The sequence below is a fragment of the Fistularia commersonii genome, unplaced genomic scaffold (genome assembly GCF_037954325.1).
Source record: "Fistularia commersonii isolate RoL2024-O1a breed Wild unplaced genomic scaffold, RoL_Fcom_v1.0 HiC_scaffold_51, whole genome shotgun sequence".
NCBI classification, from domain to species: domain Eukaryota; kingdom Metazoa; phylum Chordata; class Actinopteri; order Syngnathiformes; family Fistulariidae; genus Fistularia; species Fistularia commersonii.
The window spans coordinates 595,001-607,500 of NW_028234009.1; positions in this window are offsets into that span (position 1 = coordinate 595,001).

Consider the following 12,500-nt stretch of genomic DNA (forward strand, 5'->3'; position numbering starts at 1 on the left):
CTTCAGGTTCACATCCCACCTGTGGCGCATAGCCACTAACAACACTGAGCATCACACCTTCAATTTCCAATTTCAGACTCATAAGTCTATCTGACATTCTTTTCACCTCTAGGACGTTCCTTACAAACTCCTCCTTCAAGATGACTCCTACTCCATTTCTCTTCTTGTCAGCACCATAATAGTATAACTTAAAGCCTGCTCCTAAGCTTCTAGCCTTACTACCCTTCCACCTGGTCTCCTGGACACACAGTATATCCAGCTTCCTTCTCTGCATCGTGTCCATCAACTCTCTACCTTTTCCTGTCATAGTCCCAATATTCAAAGTCCCTACTCTCAGTCCCAGGCTCTTTCCTTTCCTCCTCTCTCTCTGCTTCCGAACACGCACTCCTCCTCTTCTTCTTCTTCTTGTTCTTCGACCCACAGTAGCCCGATTTCCATTAGTACCCTGTAGGTCATCAGTACCAATGGCGGTCGTTGTTAACCCGGTCCGCGACCCATCCGGTATGGTATAGTTATGGTTGACTCGCATGTTTGGTTTTGGCAAACGTTTTACGCCGGATGCCCCTCCTGACGCAACCCTCTGCATTTATCCGGGCTTGGGACCGGCACAGGGAGACACTGCTCCGTGCCCCCCCCCCCCCCCCCCCAAAGGCAGGCTTGGAGAGACACGGGCCAGTGCCGCCCTGAGGCTGCATTACCCTCTCTTTCTTACATTTATTATAAAAATATGCTTATCTTCCTTTTAGCTCATCACACATGTCTTTATGATTTTCAGTCCATGCCTCAGCCGGCCTGAAGCTCCACTGATGCGCATGTGCGGATGCCTCTATCTAGCGGACATAAAATAAAGACAATCATTCAAATGTGAATGAGTCGGCGTGATGCTCCGGGATGTGTGGAGCTCAGGGAGCTCCACGAGTGAGGGAGTTAAGTTAGGGCGGGGGTGCAAGTAGGCTCTAGGATTCCCCGAGTCGGGGCGAGCGATGGGTTTAGAGGCGTATCGCATTGAAGATAATGGCCGCATATCCTTCTTGGACTTTTCTAAAGCCTTTGACTCGGTCGAACATCCATTTATCATAGCAACGCTCGAACATTTTGGATTTGGTTAAATATTCAGGAATGTGATCCGTGGGCTCTATGAGAATATTCATAGCTGTGTCACCCTGCCAAGCGGCACCACTCCGAGCTTCCATGTTGATGTGGGAATCCCCCAAGGTTGCCCCATCTCACCCTATTTATTTATAATTGCTACCGAAATGCTAGCCGTTTATGTTGAAAAGAGCAACGATATCCAAAAGTTAGACGTGCTGGGGACTGAAATTGTTATTAGCCTGCTGGCAGATGACACAACCTTAGTTTTGAAAAATGAACATCAAGTCCCAATAAGTGCCGAAAACAACCAAAACATTCTCCAAGGCTTCAGGATTGTCATTAAACTTAAAGAAATGCAAACTTCTTGCGCTGCATGACTCGCCACTAAAGGAAATCAGCGATGTTTCCATGAAATCAGAAATAAAATACTTGAGCATTTTCCTATCCAAGGACCAAACGTTAAATCAATCCAGGAACATTGAATCTAAACTGAATCAAAGTAAAGCTTAATTCTAATATATGGCTCCAGAGAGATTTATCAATATTAGGCCGGATATATTTGACTAAAATGGATGTGTTTATCCAGATGTATATACCCAGCGTATTCCAATGCTGCTCCAAATCAACTCGTAAAATCTGTTAACCAAATCAATTTCAACTTTATCTGGAGGAACAGACCACACCATCTAAGAAAAATCACATATGGTGAAAGAAACAAGTGAAGGAGGGCTGAAAGTGATAGAGTCGGACTGCTTGAATGGGACATTGAAGGTGAACTGGTTGAAATCCTGGATCAAACCTCATCGTTCTTTCTGGTATTGTACTCCAAACTACTTATTCAACAAAGTCGGCGGCCTGAGTCTTCTGCTTATCTCTGACTTGGATATCAACAAGATTCCTGTCAAATGTTCAGAGTTCCATAAACAAATATTATTATACTGGAAAATGATATACGTACACAATTTCTCACCACACAGTATAATAGTTTGGAACAATCGATATGTACTGCATGGCAACAAACCTCTGTTTTACAAGGAATGCTTTGAGAAAGGTATATGGTCGATAATTGACTTGATGGATGACACTGGCAGTCCTCTGGACAATGAGCAGTTCTGTACTACACACAGATTCAAGCCTCCCATATTAGAGTTGCTAAAGTTACGAAACGCACTGCCTCGACAATTTGTATTCCTGACCAAAAATATAATGACGCACCGAACCGTACAACCACAGTTACCCCGACTATCACTCCAGGGAATCTCAATTGTGGACAGAAAGCGCGGCAACTCCTTTATTAGGAAATGTTTCACAGGAAACTTATTCCCTGGACGTCAAAAAAAAAAAAAAGGATATTTTAAATAAATTTGATGAGGAATCGATTGCCACGCTGCGAACCATGTATCTGACTCTACCCATACCCCCAAGGCAAAAGAGACCCACTTCAAAATTATGACTGACATCTACCCATCTAAGGAATTATCGAGGGTACGCTTTAATTTTGAAGATAATATTTGTACATTTTGTGAAGACAACATTGAAACCACTGACCATATATTTTTTCTCCTTCTCATTCCATCGTCACCAGTTTCCTTCTCAAAAGATGATATAACATTCTGTTTACTTATAAGCAACATAACAGATGAACTCTGTGTCAATGTTCTTTTAGGCCTGGCCAAGTTCTTCATTCACAAGAACAGAATGCAAAAATGCTCCCCAAATTTTAATGTCTTCATAAACGATTTTGAAATATAAAAAAAAAAAAAAAAAAATCCTTAAAACTTATGGAAAAATCCAAAAACTAAAAAATATAGTTACCCATGTCCGAGGTTCCTTTTTTTTTTGGTAAAAAAAAAAAAACAAAAAAAAAAAACCAACTTGATTACATGTTACATTCCCCTTGCATTTTTTTTTTTTTTTTTCGTTTTAATTTCTTATTTGTCTATCTATTGATTTAATTACTTCCTTTTAATTTCTTTTTTTGTCTCGCACTGTAAATTTCTCACAAACCTGTAACACTATTAACTTCTCATTACATACAGAACAAATGTCCTGATGTCCGTTGCTTCCTCATCCCTGGTTGTTTCATTGACATTCAGTTCTACCTTGCTATGTTTATTTGTACATTTGTATATTTGGGTGTACTATTTATGTTCAATTAAAAACAGTTTGATGTCTGAGATTCCTTGTGAACCGCCAACTTAATTACATGTTATATTCCCCTCACAATTTTTTTTTTTCGTTTTTAATTTTATTTTTCTATCTATTTATTTAATTATATCCTTTTAATTTTCTTTTTTTGTCTAGCATTAAAAATTTCTCGCAAACCGTTAACACTATTAACTTCTGATTACTTACAGCACGAATGCGCTTATGCCCCCCCACCCCCCGCTTTTTCCGTACGGTGGCAGACACTGAGATCGAAAGCAAATGGGTGTCATTGAAATGCAGTAACAGGGTGATAACAGCCGTGTTCGAAGTGTGTAGGGGCTTATAGGAGAGCAGAAGCACGTCACGCAATTCACCTGAGTTCGGAGGATCGGGAGTACCAGGGCCCATAGCGGAGAAGCGGAAGAGCGGAGTTATGTGTCTCTTCTCAAAGGCGGGGAAACTGGGGGGCAGCAGGACCCCTTAGACCGGCTAATGTGAGTCTTCTCCGGACATAGATCACCCGGACTTATGACTGGAGCTCCCGGACCTCTGGGCACACACATATGTGAATGAGTGGATGAGCTAATGTTGGTTTGGTTGTGGATACGTTTCGGCCAATGCTATCAGCACAGCTATGATTATCCCCAGAACGTTGAGAACGAGCTCCCGGAACTCCAGACATGCGTATATAAAAGAGTGGAATTAAGGTGTGTGTGTGTGTGTGTGTGTGTGTGTGTGTGTGTGTGTGTGTGTGTGTGTATACGTGTGGGACAGAAGTAATGTTGGGGACAGAAATTGTTATTAGCCTGCTGGCAGATGACACAACCTTAGTTTTGAAAAATGAACATCAAGTCCCAATAAGTGCTGAAAAAAACCAAAACATTCTCCAAGGCTTCAGGATTGTCATTAAACTTAAAGAAATGCAAACTTCTTGCGCTGCATGACTCGCCACTAAAGGAAATCAGCGATGTTTCTATGAAATCAGAAATAAAATACTTGAGCATTTTCCTATCCAAGGACCAAACGTTAAATCAATCCAGGAACATTGAATCTAAACTGAATCAAAGTAAAGCTTAATTCTAATATATGGCTCCAGAGAGATTTATCAATATTAGGCCGGATATATTTGACTAAAATGGATGTGTTTATCCAGATGTATATACCCAGCGTATTCCAATGCTGCTCCAAATCAACTCGTAAAATCTGTTAACCAAATCAATTTCAACTTTATCTGGAGGAACAGACCACACCATCTAAGAAAAATCACATATGGTGAAAGAAACAAGTGAAGGAGGGCTGAAAGTGATAGAGTCGGACTGCTTGAATGGGACATTGAAGGTGAACTGGTTGAAATCCTGGATCAAACCTCATCGTTCTTTCTGGTATTGTACTCCAAACTACTTATTCAACAAAGTCGGCGGCCTGAGTCTTCTGCTTATCTCTGACTTGGATATCAACAAGATTCCTGTCAAATGTTCAGAGTTCCATAAACAAATATTATTATACTGGAAAATGATATACGTACACAATTTCTCACCACACAGTATAATAGTTTGGAACAATCGATATGTACTGCATGGCAACAAACCTCTGTTTTACAAGGAATGCTTTGAGAAAGGTATATGGTCGATAATTGACTTGATGGATGACACTGGCAGTCCTCTGGACAATGAGCAGTTCTGTACTACACACAGATTCAAGCCTCCCATATTAGAGTTGCTAAAGTTACGAAACGCACTGCCTCGACAATTTGTATTCCTGACCAAAAATATAATGACGCACCGAACCGTACAACCACAGTTACCCCGACTATCACTCCAGGGAATCTCAATTGTGGACAGAAAGCGCAGCAACTCCTTTATTAGGAAATGTTTCACAGGAAACTTATTCCCTGGACGTCAAAAAAAAAAAAAAGGATATTTTAAATAAATTTGATGAGGAATCGATTGCCACGCTGCGAACTATGTATCTGACTCTACCCATACCCCCAAGGCAAAAGAGACCCACTTCAAAATTATGACTGACATCTACCCATCTAAGGAATTATCGAGGGTACGCTTTAATTTTGAAGATAATATTTGTACATTTTTTGAAGACAACATTGAAACCACTGACCATATATTTTTTCTCCTTCTCATTCCATCGTCACCAGTTTCCTTCTCAAAAGATGATATAACATTCTGTTTACTTATAAGCAACATAACAGATGAACTCTGTGTCAATGTTCTTTTAGGCCTGGCCAAGTTCTTCATTCACAAGAACAGAATGCAAAAATGCTCCCCAAATTTTAATGTCTTCATAAACGATTTTGAAATATAAAAAAAAAAAAAAAAATCCTTAAAACTTATGGAAAAATCCGAAAACAAAAAAATATAGTTACCCATGTCCGAGGTTCCTTTTTTTTTTGGTAAAAAAAAAAAAAAAAACAAAAAAAACAACTTGATTACATGTTACATTCCCCTTGCAATTTTTTTTTTTTTTTTTCGTTTTAATTTCTTATTTGTCTATCTATTGATTTAATTACTTCCTTTTAATTTATTTTTTTGTCTCGCACTGTAAATTTCTCACAAACCTGTAACACTATTAACTTCTCATTACATACAGAACAAATGTCCTGATGTCCGTTGCTTCCTCATCCCTGGTTGTTTCATTGACATTCAGTTCTACCTTGCTATGTTTATTTGTACATTTGTATATTTGGGTGTACTATTTATGTTCAATTAAAAACAGTTTGATGTCTGAGATTCCTTGTGAACCGCCAACTTAATTACATGTTATATTCCCCTCACAATTTTTTTTTTTCGTTTTTAATTTTATTTTTCTATCTATTTATTTAATTATATCCTTCTAATTTTCTTTTTTTGTCTAGCATTAAAAATTTCTCGCAAACCGTTAACACTATTAACTTCTGATTACTTACAGCACGATTGCGCTTATGCCCCCCCACCCATCCCGCTTTTTCCGTACGGAGGCAGACACTGAGATCGAAAGCAAATGGGTGTCATTGAAATGCAGTAACAGGGTGATAACAGCCGTGTTCGAAGTGTGTAGGGGCTTATAGGAGAGCAGAAGCACGTCACGCAATTCACCTGAGTTCGGAGGATCGGGAGTACCAGGGCCCATAGCGGAGAAGCGGAAGAGCGGAGTTATGTGTCTCTTCTCAAAGGCGGGGAAACTGGGGGGCAGCAGGACCCCTTAGACCGGCTAATGTGAGTCTTCTCCGGACATAGATCACCCGGACTTATGACTGGAGCTCCCGGACCTCTGGGCACACACATATGTGAATGAGTGGATGAGCTAATGTTGGTTTGGTTGTGGATACGTTTCGGCCAATGCTATCAGCACAGCTATGATTATCCCCAGAACGTTGAGAACGAGCTCCCGGAACTCCAGACATGCGTATATAAAAGAGTGGAATTAAGGTGTGTGTGTGTGTGTGTGTGTGTGTGTGTGTGTGTGTGTGTGTGTGTGTGTATACGTGTGGGACAGAAGTAATGTTGGGGACAGAAATTGTTATTAGCCTGCTGGCAGATGACACAACCTTAGTTTTGAAAAATGAACATCAAGTCCCAATAAGTGCTGAAAAAAACCAAAACATTCTCCAAGGCTTCAGGATTGTCATTAAACTTAAAGAAATGCAAACTTCTTGCGCTGCATGACTCGCCACTAAAGGAAATCAGCGATGTTTCTATGAAATCAGAAATAAAATACTTGAGCATTTTCCTATCCAAGGACCAAACGTTAAATCAATCCAGGAACATTGAATCTAAACTGAATCAAAGTAAAGCTTAATTCTAATATATGGCTCCAGAGAGATTTATCAATATTAGGCCGGATATATTTGACTAAAATGGATGTGTTTATCCAGATGTATATACCCAGCGTATTCCAATGCTGCTCCAAATCAACTCGTAAAATCTGTTAACCAAATCAATTTCAACTTTATCTGGAGGAACAGACCACACCATCTAAGAAAAATCACATATGGTGAAAGAAACAAGTGAAGGAGGGCTGAAAGTGATAGAGTCGGACTGCTTGAATGGGACATTGAAGGTGAACTGGTTGAAATCCTGGATCAAACCTCATCGTTCTTTCTGGTATTGTACTCCAAACTACTTATTCAACAAAGTCGGCGGCCTGAGTCTTCTGCTTATCTCTGACTTGGATATCAACAAGATTCCTGTCAAATGTTCAGAGTTCCATAAACAAATATTATTATACTGGAAAATGATATACGTACACAATTTCTCACCACACAGTATAATAGTTTGGAACAATCGATATGTACTGCATGGCAACAAACCTCTGTTTTACAAGGAATGCTTTGAGAAAGGTATATGGTCGATAATTGACTTGATGGATGACACTGGCAGTCCTCTGGACAATGAGCAGTTCTGTACTACACACAGATTCAAGCCTCCCATATTAGAGTTGCTAAAGTTACGAAACGCACTGCCTCGACAATTTGTATTCCTGACCAAAAATATAATGACGCACCGAACCGTACAACCACAGTTACCCCGACTATCACTCCAGGGAATCTCAATTGTGGACAGAAAGCGCAGCAACTCCTTTATTAGGAAATGTTTCACAGGAAACTTATTCCCTGGACGTCAAAAAAAAAAAAAAGGATATTTTAAATAAATTTGATGAGGAATCGATTGCCACGCTGCGAACTATGTATCTGACTCTACCCATACCCCCAAGGCAAAAGAGACCCACTTCAAAATTATGACTGACATCTACCCATCTAAGGAATTATCGAGGGTACGCTTTAATTTTGAAGATAATATTTGTACATTTTTTGAAGACAACATTGAAACCACTGACCATATATTTTTTCTCCTTCTCATTCCATCGTCACCAGTTTCCTTCTCAAAAGATGATATAACATTCTGTTTACTTATAAGCAACATAACAGATGAACTCTGTGTCAATGTTCTTTTAGGCCTGGCCAAGTTCTTCATTCACAAGAACAGAATGCAAAAATGCTCCCCAAATTTTAATGTCTTCATAAACGATTTTGAAATATAAAAAAAAAAAAAAAAATCCTTAAAACTTATGGAAAAATCCGAAAACAAAAAAATATAGTTACCCATGTCCGAGGTTCCTTTTTTTTTTGGTAAAAAAAAAAAAAAAAACAAAAAAAACAACTTGATTACATGTTACATTCCCCTTGCAATTTTTTTTTTTTTTTTTCGTTTTAATTTCTTATTTGTCTATCTATTGATTTAATTACTTCCTTTTAATTTATTTTTTTGTCTCGCACTGTAAATTTCTCACAAACCTGTAACACTATTAACTTCTCATTACATACAGAACAAATGTCCTGATGTCCGTTGCTTCCTCATCCCTGGTTGTTTCATTGACATTCAGTTCTACCTTGCTATGTTTATTTGTACATTTGTATATTTGGGTGTACTATTTATGTTCAATTAAAAACAGTTTGATGTCTGAGATTCCTTGTGAACCGCCAACTTAATTACATGTTATATTCCCCTCACAATTTTTTTTTTTCGTTTTTAATTTTATTTTTCTATCTATTTATTTAATTATATCCTTCTAATTTTCTTTTTTTGTCTAGCATTAAAAATTTCTCGCAAACCGTTAACACTATTAACTTCTGATTACTTACAGCACGATTGCGCTTATGCCCCCCCACCCATCCCGCTTTTTCCGTACGGAGGCAGACACTGAGATCGAAAGCAAATGGGTGTCATTGAAATGCAGTAACAGGGTGATAACAGCCGTGTTCGAAGTGTGTAGGGGCTTATAGGAGAGCAGAAGCACGTCACGCAATTCACCTGAGTTCGGAGGATCGGGAGTACCAGGGCCCATAGCGGAGAAGCGGAAGAGCGGAGTTATGTGTCTCTTCTCAAAGGCGGGGAAGCTGGGGGGCAGCAGGACCCCTTAGACCGGCTAAGGTGAGCCTACTCCGGACAGAGATCACCCGGAGTTATGACTGGAGCTCCCGGACCTCTGGGCACACACATATGTGAATGACTGGATGAGCTAATGTTGGTTTGGTTGTGGATACGTTTCGGCCAATGCTATCAGCACAGCGATGATGAGTTCAGGTGTGTCTGTGTGTGTTTGTGTGTTTGTGTGTGTGTGTGTGTGTGTGTGTGTGTGTGCGTGTGTTTGTGTGTGTGTGAGAGTTTGTTTTTGTGGGTTGGGGGGGGTTCCCGCGGACACGGAGTACCAGGGCCTGGAGCGGATGAGGTGAGGAGCGGAGGAGAGCAGAAGCCCGGACCGTGATTCGCTTGTGTCCAGCGGCTCGGGAGTTCCAGGGCCCGAAACGGAGGAGCGGAGGAGCGGAGGAGCGGAGGAGCGGAGGACAGCAAAACCCCTTTCTGCAATTCGCCTGAGTCCGGCGGATCGGTAGTACCTGGTTCCGCAGCGGATGAGCGGAGGAGTGGAGGAGATGTTTCTCTTCTCAGAGGCGGCGAGGGGGGGGGGGGCAGGACCCCTTACCCTTATCCCCCCCGGACGTTTGAGTGGAGCTCCCGGACCTCCGGGCACGCACATGCGAATGACTGGATCACAGGGAGTGCCAGGGCCTGGAGCGGATGAGCAGAGGAGAGGCGGAGGGCAGAAGCCCGGCCCTGTTCAAGAGTTCCAGGGTCCAAAGCGGGGGAGCGAAGAAGCGGAGGAGGGGAGGAGAGCAGAAGAGCAAAAAACTGGCCCGGAATTCACCGAAGTCCCGCGGATCGGGAGTTCCAGGGCCCGGAGCGGAAGAGCGGAGGAGCGGAGGAGAGGAGGAGCGGAGCAAAGCTAAGCCCGTCTTAACAACAAGGAAATTACAGATGAGGCTATAATTTCTAATGAAAACTTTAAATTCTATAGCCACGTATACACTTCGACATTGTCAAAAAGCGATTGTGACTCCTTTCCATTAAATATTCCTCAATATATCCCAAAAATAAACAACAAACAATATATGTTTGTTTATATATGTTTATATATAAACAACAAAAAATATACAGTTTGATGTCTGAGATTCCTTGTGAATCGCCAACTTAATTACATGTCGTATTCCCCTTGCATTTTTTTTTTTTGGTTTTAATTTCATTTGTCTATCTATTTATCTAATTATTTCCTTTTAATTTCGTTTTTTGTCTAGCACTGTAAATTTCTCACAAACCTTTAACACTATTAACTTCTGATTACATACAGAACAAATGTCCTCATGTCCGTTGCTTCCTCATGCCTGGTTGTTTCATTGACATTCAGTTCTACCTTGCTATGTTTATTTGTACATTTGTATATTTGGGTGTACTATTTATGTTCAATTAAAAACAGTTTGATGTCTGAGATTCCCTGTGAACCGCCAACTTAATTACATGTTATATTCCCCTCACAATTTTTTTTTTTTCGTTTTTAATTTTATTTTTCTATCTATTTATTTAATTATATCCTTTTAATTTTCTTTTTTTGTCTAGCATTAAAAATTTCTCGCAAACCGTTAACACTATTAACTTCTGATTACTTACAGCACGAATGCGCTTATGCCCCCCCACCCCCCACCCCCCCGCTTTTTCCGTACGGTGGCAGACACTGAGATCGAAAGCAAATGGGTGTCATTGAAATGCAGTAACAGGGTGATAACAGCCGTGTTCGAAGTGTGTAGGGGCTTATAGTAGAGCAGAAGCACGTCACGCAATTCACCTGAGTTCGGAGGATCGGGAGTACCAGGGCCCATAGCGGAGAAGCGGAAGAGCGGAGTTATGTGTCTCTTCTCAAAGGCCGGGAAGCTGGGGGGCAGCAGGACCCCTTAGAGCGGCTAATGTGAGCCTTCTCCGGACATAGATCACCCGGACTTATGACTGGAGCTCCCGGACCTCTGGGCACACACATATGTGAATGAGTGGATGAGCTAATGTTGGTTTGGTTGTGGAAACGTTTCGGCCAATGCTATTAGCACAGCTATGATGAGTTCAGGTGTGTCTGTGTGTGTTTGTGTGTTTGTGTGTGTGTGTGTGTGTGTGTGTGTGCGTGTGTTTGTGTGTGTGTGAGAGTTTGTTTTTGTGGGTTGGGGGGGGTTCCCGCGGACACGGAGTACCAGGGCCTGGAGCGGATGAGGTGAGGAGCGGAGGAGAGCAGAAGCCCGGACCGTGATTCGCTTGTGTCCAGCGGTTCGGGAGTTCCAGGGCCCGAAACGGAGGAGCGGAGGAGCGGAGGACGGCAAAACCCCTTTCTGCAATTCGCCTGAGTCCGGCGGATCGGTAATACCTGGTTCCGCAGCGGAGGAGCGGAGGAGTGGAGGAGATGTTTCTCTTCTCAGAGGCGGCGAGGAGGGGGGGAGAGGGACAGGACCCCTTACCCTTACCCCCCCCGGACGTTTGAGTGGAGCTCCCGGACCTCCGGGCACGCACATGCGAATGACTGGATCACAGGGAGTGCCAGGGCCTGGAGCGGATGAGCAGAGGAGAGGCGGAGGGCAGAAGCCCGGCCCTGTTCAAGAGTTCCAGGGTCCAAAGCGGGGGAGCGAAGAAGCGGAGGAGGGGAGGAGAGCAGAAGAGCAAAAAAACTGGCCCGGAATTCACCGAAGTCCCGCGGATCGGGAGTTCCAGGGCCCGGAGCGGAAGAGCGGAGGAGAGGAGGAGCGGAGCAAAGCGGAAGCCCGTCTTAACAACAAGGAAATTACAGATGAGGCTATCATTTCCAATGAAAACTTTAAATTCTATAGCCACCTATACACTTCGACATTGTCAAAAAGCGATTGTGACTCCTTTCCATTAAATATTCCTCAATATATCCCAAAAATAAACAACAAACAATATATGTTTGTTTATATATGTTTATATATAAACAACAAAAAATATACAGTTTGATGTCTGAGATTCCTTGTGAATCGCCAACTTAATTACATGTCGTATTCCCCTTGCATTTTTTTTTTTCGGTTTTAATTTCATTGGTCTATCTATTTATTTAATTATTTCCTTTTAATTTCTTTTTTTGTCTAGCAATGTAAATTTCTCACAAACCGTTAACACTATTAACTTCTGATTACATACAGAACGAATGTCCTTATGTCCTTTTCTTCTTCATGCCTGGTTGTTTCATTGACATTCAGTTCTACCTTGCCATGTTTATTTGTACATTTGCGTGTACTATTTATGTTCAATTAAAAAAAAAAAAAAAAAAAGAATGAGAGGCTGAGAAAATCTCCATGTCTCTCTCTCTCCCCCCTTAATGCCCCCCCGCTTTTTCCGTACGTTGGCAGACAATGAGATCAAAAGCAAATGGGTGTCATCGTA